This window comes from Mustela putorius, unplaced genomic scaffold (genome assembly GCF_011764305.1).
Source record: "Mustela putorius furo isolate JIRA1106 unplaced genomic scaffold, ASM1176430v1.1 tig00004033_pilon_pilon_pilon, whole genome shotgun sequence".
In the NCBI taxonomy this organism is placed as follows: domain Eukaryota; kingdom Metazoa; phylum Chordata; class Mammalia; order Carnivora; family Mustelidae; genus Mustela; species Mustela putorius.
In genome coordinates this window covers 1,198,801-1,206,842 of record NW_025422169.1, presented here as the reverse complement: position 1 = coordinate 1,206,842, position 8,042 = coordinate 1,198,801, and the positions used below count along the sequence as shown (strand labels likewise).

Below are 8,042 nucleotides of genomic sequence, written 5' to 3'. Positions count from 1 at the left end.
TCAACAGGAAAGAGACCACAAGCACAGCTGGATGCGTGGGTCCCTCGTGCGAACTCTGCTTTCAACACGATTTCGTTCTTGAAGTATCCAATATGGTTTTTTTTGGATACTCTTCCATTCTCATGTAGCTAAAATCAAGTACTCTCAGTCACCTAGGGTATGATGACAATATTAAAATTTCTGCTTAACTAAGAAGAATATGAGACTGGGGTGATCTATTTTACCGGTAAAATTAGTATGTTAGACAAGATTATTGGTAAGAAAAATGGGGATATATTCACTTAAAATCAAGGTAATCCAAAAGAACTGGTGGCTGCCCTGAACTATGTCAATACGAGGGAAACACTGATACACTCTTGAGCTTGTCCTCCTGCATAGCAGGCTAAACAGCAATACTATAGTATTTAGCTATGGCGATGTATTTAAACCTTGTAGATATAAATTTAGGATATGACCATATAAGAGGCTTAAATATTCTGACTTAAGCTAAAGAATAAGTAAAAATAAATAATTGAAGGAAAATACCACCCAAAGAGAACAGATTCAGTCTTCTCGGAATTTTTAATACAGTAAATTTTTTCTTAAACCTGATTTTTTCTTCTCACTCTATAAACTTTTCTTCGTTTCTTCTACCCTATTTCTCTTATGATCTTCATTTTATTGAAAAAATCCATTTGCGCGTTTAAAAAAGAGAACCTGAAATTGTCCCTTAAAAGTCATCAAATTGGGTCATTTCTAGTAGAAAGAGTCCAGACACTTGTGAGTTGTAGAAAGTATCTGCAATTCTTATTTTTGTTAGTATTTTGTTGGCATTTTCGTATCATTCGACTGATCAATGCAGAAACACCTAGATTGGGGGAAAAAAAAATAGGCATACATTGTGGTATTTTCTTGCAGTCACACAACACCTGTATTTGTGACTATTCTTCTGTTGCCAATCTTCTGGTGGTTCATTCCGTTGCTTCAAATGCTTGATATGCTTCCTGGCATCTTAGTATTTTATCAGTGAGTATTAACTTACAAGTGAGACAAGAAAACAGAGTCAAGAACCAGGGATCTCCACTTGGCAGCTCTTTTCCACTGGTGCTCACGTCTGAATTGTTGACTGTTCTTAAAATCATGGAAGGATTTCTGTGAACTTTTTAATGAGCTTCATTAAAAACATTTTTATTGATGTAGTTTGGAGACCTCTAGAGAAAGTGGACTTTGGGGAAGACTTGATTCAACACAGGGAATGAGAAAAGTGCTGCGAACAAATATTAACCAAGTGAAATAAGTATTAAGAAGGCAAAGCAAAAAGAGAGGCAAATTATGGTGCCTGTACATTTAATTGGACTGAGAATTTCCCTTTGGCAAGGCCTAGGGGACCATGAAGGGGGTGGGTGGAGAAAATTGGCTCGGCACTATAAACGCATGACGTGAATACCTATTTGTTAAATACTGTGAGAATGTGCCCTACTTTTATCATTTATTTTCATCAGTATTTAAAGTCCGACTTTAATCTCTGAAATATTTAATATTTAAAAACATAAAATACCCTGTACAATTTTTAAAAATCCAACCTCCTACTTTCTTCTCTGTTCTTAAAGAACTTCCCTAAAACGTTGTCTGGCACCATTCCCTTCCCTTGCTGGCGACCCGTGCCCCGGTAACCCGCACCCAACCCAGGATAACAGGATTGAGGAAATGTAACCCCTACGCGTCTCTTTTTTCTTTTTTTTTCCCAGTAAACAAAATAGGTTTTTGTTTTCCAACATATTCAGTCCCTAAAATTGATTTTTAATTTGAACAGTTCCCATAATTTCAACAGCCATTTGGAAATATTGCAAAATGATCCTCATTTTTATTTCAATAGCTTAGGAACCTGTCTAAAACCAAATAAATAATAGATGCACGGTACCTCACCCCGGGTACAAGATAGCCCTCAGTGAATGTTAACCCTCTTTCTCTTCCTCAGGACAGAGCAGAAAACGTGAAATATTTGTTATTTGAAGTTTAGTTGTTTGGAACTATTTTGAAGAATCACAAAGGTTTAAGCCAACAATGACTTCAAAACCTTTATCAAGACCTTATGACAAAAATATTGAATTTAAGTGTACTGTAGAGTTAGAAGTTTAAGGATTTTATTATATAGTTAAAATCTGTCTTTTTTTCCCAATAAAAATTTTTGTTTCACCTTTCGTTCAATAAAGGTGTCTCCCCTTCGCACCTAAGATTATCTATCAGTCATCCACCTACTTATTAATCATCATAGATTTCTGGGAATAGTAAGTTCAAGTTAATGGTCTCATGACTATTTCTGCAGTAAAATGCGTATATTCACAGTGTCCAGACTTGGTGAAAAAATATTTACTCACAGATATGACCAAGTTTGCGAAGTGTCTTTTTTTCTACCTGAAAATTTTGTAGGCTAGGGACAGATTAAAAGATCTTTATTAAAAATTGTACCGTATTTAAATATACAAGACAATTGATGAATGTGCATGCCATCCTTGCTCAGGGACCTTGCTAATCTTCTTTTAACATTCTAATTTTAGTATTTGCGCTGCTGTAGTGAGCACTGCATTTATTTTTAAGATATTAGGACATCAGAGTTCTCTCTGTATTATCTTCTTTTGGGAGGGAATTGGAGGTGTGTGTAGACAAGCCACAAAGTCACCATGTAGGCATAAATTTTAATATTCTACTCCAAAATGACTTATATCACATGCAACTGACGTTCAGCATTGTGTTTTAACTGACGTACACACAGATATGGGGAAATGCCACCTCATGCAAAATTTAGGTATGTTTGTATAGTAACAGCTCCCAAATTTCAATATCAAGCTACAAAACCACAGAGCCATGCTCTGAATTAGATGGTCCCAGGAGTCCTGAGCCCATCTAGCGTGTGTGAATGTATGTATATACAATTCAAGTTACCCTTCACTCCCTCTGTCTTTTATAGACTAACCACGTATCAAAAATTAAGAAGAGATTCTTGCCTCTAATGTTTCTGAAACACTGGTATTTGTTTCCCCTGGAATCAGGAGATCTAGTTATCTCAGAAATTTTAAAGTCACGTGTCAGATGTAAGGTAAATAGATACTAATAAATAATTTGTCATGATTTCACTTTCCATTTCTTATTCCTTAAGATATTTATACAAAAGCTTTTTATTAACTTCCCCTGAAATACCTGAAGTTGAAACTTGAGACTCCACATTAAAAAATATAAAAAGTGGAATAGCAGGGTGTTATTCAAGTGTTTTGATCTGTAAGTCCATAGGTACAGTCAAGAGAGAGGATGCTGGTCCCCAGGGGAATTATGTTGGCTTGAATCATCTGTATATGCATGAACAATGCTGCAAATGTATCTTACTTCATACAAAGTTTGGTCAGTGCAACCTCAACTTTATAATATTCATTTATGTATTTATATATATATATATATATATATATATACACACACACACACACACACACACACAAATAGATATTGTATATGCATGCAACATTTTATTTTTTTCATGGATACATTTTTATCATTTCAAAAAATGTTTTTTTCACATTCTTGGAATTTTTTTTTTAGCTGTTATTCAATCATGCATTTTGTATACTCGTATCGTATTCAGTAATAAAATTCTACCTATGTATTATTTCAAAATAAAAGAAAATAAATGGAAGGGTAAAGGATATTTCAAGTACTTTGACTCTATTCACTTAGATCTGGCTGTGTCATGAAGCAGAAACAAGTTTTAGAAACTAGTTACTTCACAGTCTGGTTATCTGAGAGCACTAGGTCAATTTGTTTAGATTATCTCCAAATGTTAGTGAATTGTGCCATAGTTTTATGTGAGAATATGACAGATCTGTACAAAGATAGAAGACTGTCTTTCCCTGGTTCTTAAATATTTCTTTCCTCAAATGTGCTTCTTCTTCTTCTTTTTTTTTTTAAGTTGCCTTCTAACTATGGACTGTATATACAGATGTCTAGCCCATGTATGTGGAGTCGTTGTGGGAAGCAAACAAAATATAAATATAAGAAACCATCTTTAGTTTTGGTTTTTGCAGATCCACAAATATATATTACACTACCTATACAAAGTATATCTCTCCATTTAGTGACAAAATTTATTCACACAACATGAAAACTACTTTTTAAAATCGTAATTCCAAAAGTTCCTTTTATATCCTAACTTCTACCATTGAATAATATTTGCTTACTCAGCTACTGTTTCTGTGTTCAGAGAAATAAAAAAAGAAAATAAAAAAATAAAATAAAAAAATAAAAATTAAAAAAAAAGAAATTTTTAATTTCTTATTTTTCTGGTGCTTGCAAAATTCAAACCATATTACAAAATGCTCCAGAATTCCCATTCTGCTGTTTTCTGTTGCTGCTGTTGCTTTTCTGTAATATTTTCAACCATTTCAGCTTTCATCAAAGAGGTATAAAAGTAGTTTTAAAACCAAATAAAAACACATATTAAATTTCTTTAATAAAAATTGTTACCTCCCATAGATGCTAATTTGTACAGTTTACTTTTTAAGCTTTATTTATTTGCTAAGAAAGGTACGACATGGTATAGGCTATGTTTCTCAGAATTGAAAAGAGGAATACCTAGGGAAATAAAGGTAATTACATTTATCTCTATTGATTCATGCCATATATGTATGAAAGAATTCATCTCTCTTCATTTTAACTTTACTAATACAGTCACCTTAAACCACTCATCAGAAAAGTAATCTGAGGTTTTTTCATCCATATAACCAGCAAAGCTGTTCAGAAACAAAAGCCCTCCCTCCTTCCCTAAGAAAACACATTAATTCGTTGTTTCAAGTTCTGATTACATCTAACGCCTTCGTAATGATCAGTAACCTTTAAATTAATGAAAATTCAGATTATTACATATTTTAAGTCTACAATTTTTTTCCTAAAAATTTGGTCAGCTTACCTGGATCTAAAACTTTTTTCAAAGTAATTTTTTTGCTCATTGTCAATTGCAAGCCAATTTCACTCCAAAATATTAAACTGTCATCAGTTAATTGCCCCAACCACAAACAGTTATTTGAGACATGCATGCTTGCTGGTGTGTGTGTGTGTGTGTGTGTGTGTGTGTGTGATGAGAAGTAATCTGAAACATAATATGGTGAAGAGAGGTTGGGATATTTTAGGTATCTGCCAGAAAGCAATTAAATAACAAATATATTCTAGGAATTGTGGTCCTCTGAAAGCTTAGCACCATTCGGTGGTAGAAGGGAATCTGGTCCTCCATGTATGTTTCCCTCTTACCTTCTTACCTCCTTTTTGCTCTTTTTTTTTTTTTTTTTTAAAAACAGCTTCTGCAAACTAGGCATTCTGTTGAACATCATCAATTAGTAAAAAATGACTGCAAGTAAGGAAGCTTTATTGGCTCTCTGAGGATGGAGTGGGCCAAAGGCAAGGGATTGCAAAGGATTGTGAACCACTGGAGAGGCACCCGGTGCGTTTTCACACTTCGATGTCCTGCTGACGAGTTGCGGTGCTCTCGTGCGGCCCGGGCACCGCGAGCATTTCAGAGACGAAAGCTGCTACTGCCATCCAGTGGCCATGTGCGTTATTGCACCACGTCCACCCAACCTCCGCCGGCGTTGCTGGGGGACTCAGGAGGCTGGACAGCTTGCCCTGACTCTTCAATAGAAAATAAAATACCAGACTGCTTATTTTATCGTCAGTTTTAATGATTCAAGATATCGGAAAGGCGAACAAAATCCATTTTTAAATTCTCTCTCGTCTTTGGGTTTTACTATTTTGACTCGAGGTTCGTGGCAGGGTGTGTAGGGTGAAAAGATTGGGAACCAATTAATGCTTCCGAACGTTTTTGAAGGGATATGTAGAGTACTTAGAGCTGAGTCTAAATGACCATCTCTTTACAACATCAGGGGATTACCACTGGTTAAGAAATCCAGTGGTTTAGCCATCTCTTTTCCATAGCGTTACTAACACACAGTTGTGCTGGTATGATTCGGAACAAAGCCAAGATCATACCGGGGAAGGGCATCCACATTAAAGCAAAGGGTGAGTTTCCCATCTCTGTGTTTAATAAACATATAAACCGTAAAAGGAGAATCAGGGCAGAGATTTTCTTCCCTTCGTTTCAGCGTGACGAGGCAAATGTCATATTTTCCCATCACTTTGCTGCCCTCAGTGTCTACTGTGTCTATGTAAGAAACAATTATTCCGTCTTCTGGGTAATTTTCAAAGGAAGTCTGACTGAGGCTCTTTAGCTTTGAATTTATTAACAATTTACATTGTCTTACTTTTCAGCAATTTTCATAAAAATAGAAGAGCGTTGTATTTTTCCTTAAAAGGTCATGTCTTCCGGTGCCTTCAAAGAGCTGATGTCTAGATACCATGTATCAATTAATTGTGTCTCTAATAGATTTCGGTAGGATTACCCTAGACAAATGAGAGAAATTCAGTATTTTTTTTTTAATCCACCCTCTTACCCAACTATTACATAGTTCACAGTATTCCTGTTTTTGTGTGTGTTATGCATCTGTTGACATTTTATAGGCATTGATTTTCAGTGTTGCCTTGTTATTTGTTTTTAGCAGGCTATAAAGAGAAAAGAGATCTTACGAGAACGATTGTGTTCTGTGTTTTTTTTTTTTTCTATGAGTGGAATTATTTTACCTAAGAGAGAATAACTTTAGTGTGCAGAACACATATCTATATTATTCCATGTGAATGCAGATTTACAATGCATTAAAGGTAATCCAGAAAGCTGAAATAAAAATTGAGTTAACCTGAGACTGATTTCTTCAGTGTTCCTGCTAATCAGGCTACAGAGGTCCTCTGGCACATAAATAACTTTTCATTTACTTTGGACTCAGTGATGTCAGACTTTTCAATAAACCATGATTTGCTAAAAAAGCCTCAAAACTAAAAAAAAGTACATAAATTAAAAAGCATACGTAAAAGGTATGTATATATTTTATGTATTAACACTTTGAGTCACAACGACTCTTATTTTATTTTATTTTATTTTAAATATTCTATTTATTTATTTGACAGACAGAGATCATAAGTAGGCAGAGAAGCAGGCAGAGAGAGGGGGTGGGGGGAGGAAGCAGGCTCCCCGCCGAGCAGAGAGAGGCCGATGCGGGGCTCTATCCCAGGACCCCGGGATCATGACCCGAGCCAAAGGCAGAGGCCTTAACCCACTGAGCCACCCAGGTGCCCCACAACTCTTATTTTAAAAGAACTTTTATGCGGTTGTCTGGGCTGCTCAACTTGATCTCAGCTCCTGTCTTGATTTCAGGGTCATGAGTTCAAGCCCCATGTTGGACTCCACGCTGGGTGTGGACCTTACTTAAAAAAAAAGGTAAAAACTTTAGGGTGCCTGGGTGGCTCAGTCATTAAGTGTCTGCCTTCGGCTCAGGTCATGTTCCCAGGGTCCTGGGATGGAGCCCTGCATTGGGCTCCTGCTCATTGGGAAGCCTGCTTCTCCCTCTCCCACTCCCCCTGCTGGTGTTCCCACTCTCTCTCTCTCTGTCAAATAAATAAACAAAATCTTTAAAAAAAATAAAAAATTTAAAAACAAATAAAAGAACTCTTATAAAGCAGAATCAGACCAATAACTGAATAGACCTTCCTCATGTATAATAACCAGTTAAAACAGTTTGAATGTTTTTCTTTAAAAAGAAAAAAAGTTAGGGGTGCCTGAGTGGCTCAATGGGTTAAAGGTTCTGCCTTCAGCTCAGGTCATGATCTCAGCGTACTGGGATCAAGACCCATATTGGGCTCTCTGCTCAGCGGGGAGCCTGCTTCCTTCTCTCTCTCTGCCTGTCTCTCTGCCTGCTTGTGATCTCTGTCAACTAAATAAATAAAATCTTAAAAAAAAAAAGAAAAGAAAAGAAAAGAAAAAAAGTTGCTATTTGTTAACCTTCTGTTTTTCTGTTATATATTGCTTAAAATATAAACACATGCCTTCTTCTAGAAAAGCTGGAGTCCATCCAAATTACAGCAACAAAAATCTGCACACAATTTGGTATTCTTAGAAGCTCTAATGCATTTTTTTT

The 8,042-nt window shown here is 35.9% G+C and overlaps 1 non-coding gene across 1 annotated transcript; it reads right to left on the bottom strand.

Moving 5' to 3' along the window:
• Positions 1 to 2,455: 2,455 nt before the first annotated feature.
• Positions 2,456 to 2,561, bottom strand: LOC123389798. The gene has a single exon (XR_006604454.1). It is a non-coding gene; the product is annotated as a U6 spliceosomal RNA (small nuclear RNA).
• Between the last annotated feature and the right edge of the window lie 5,481 nt (positions 2,562 to 8,042).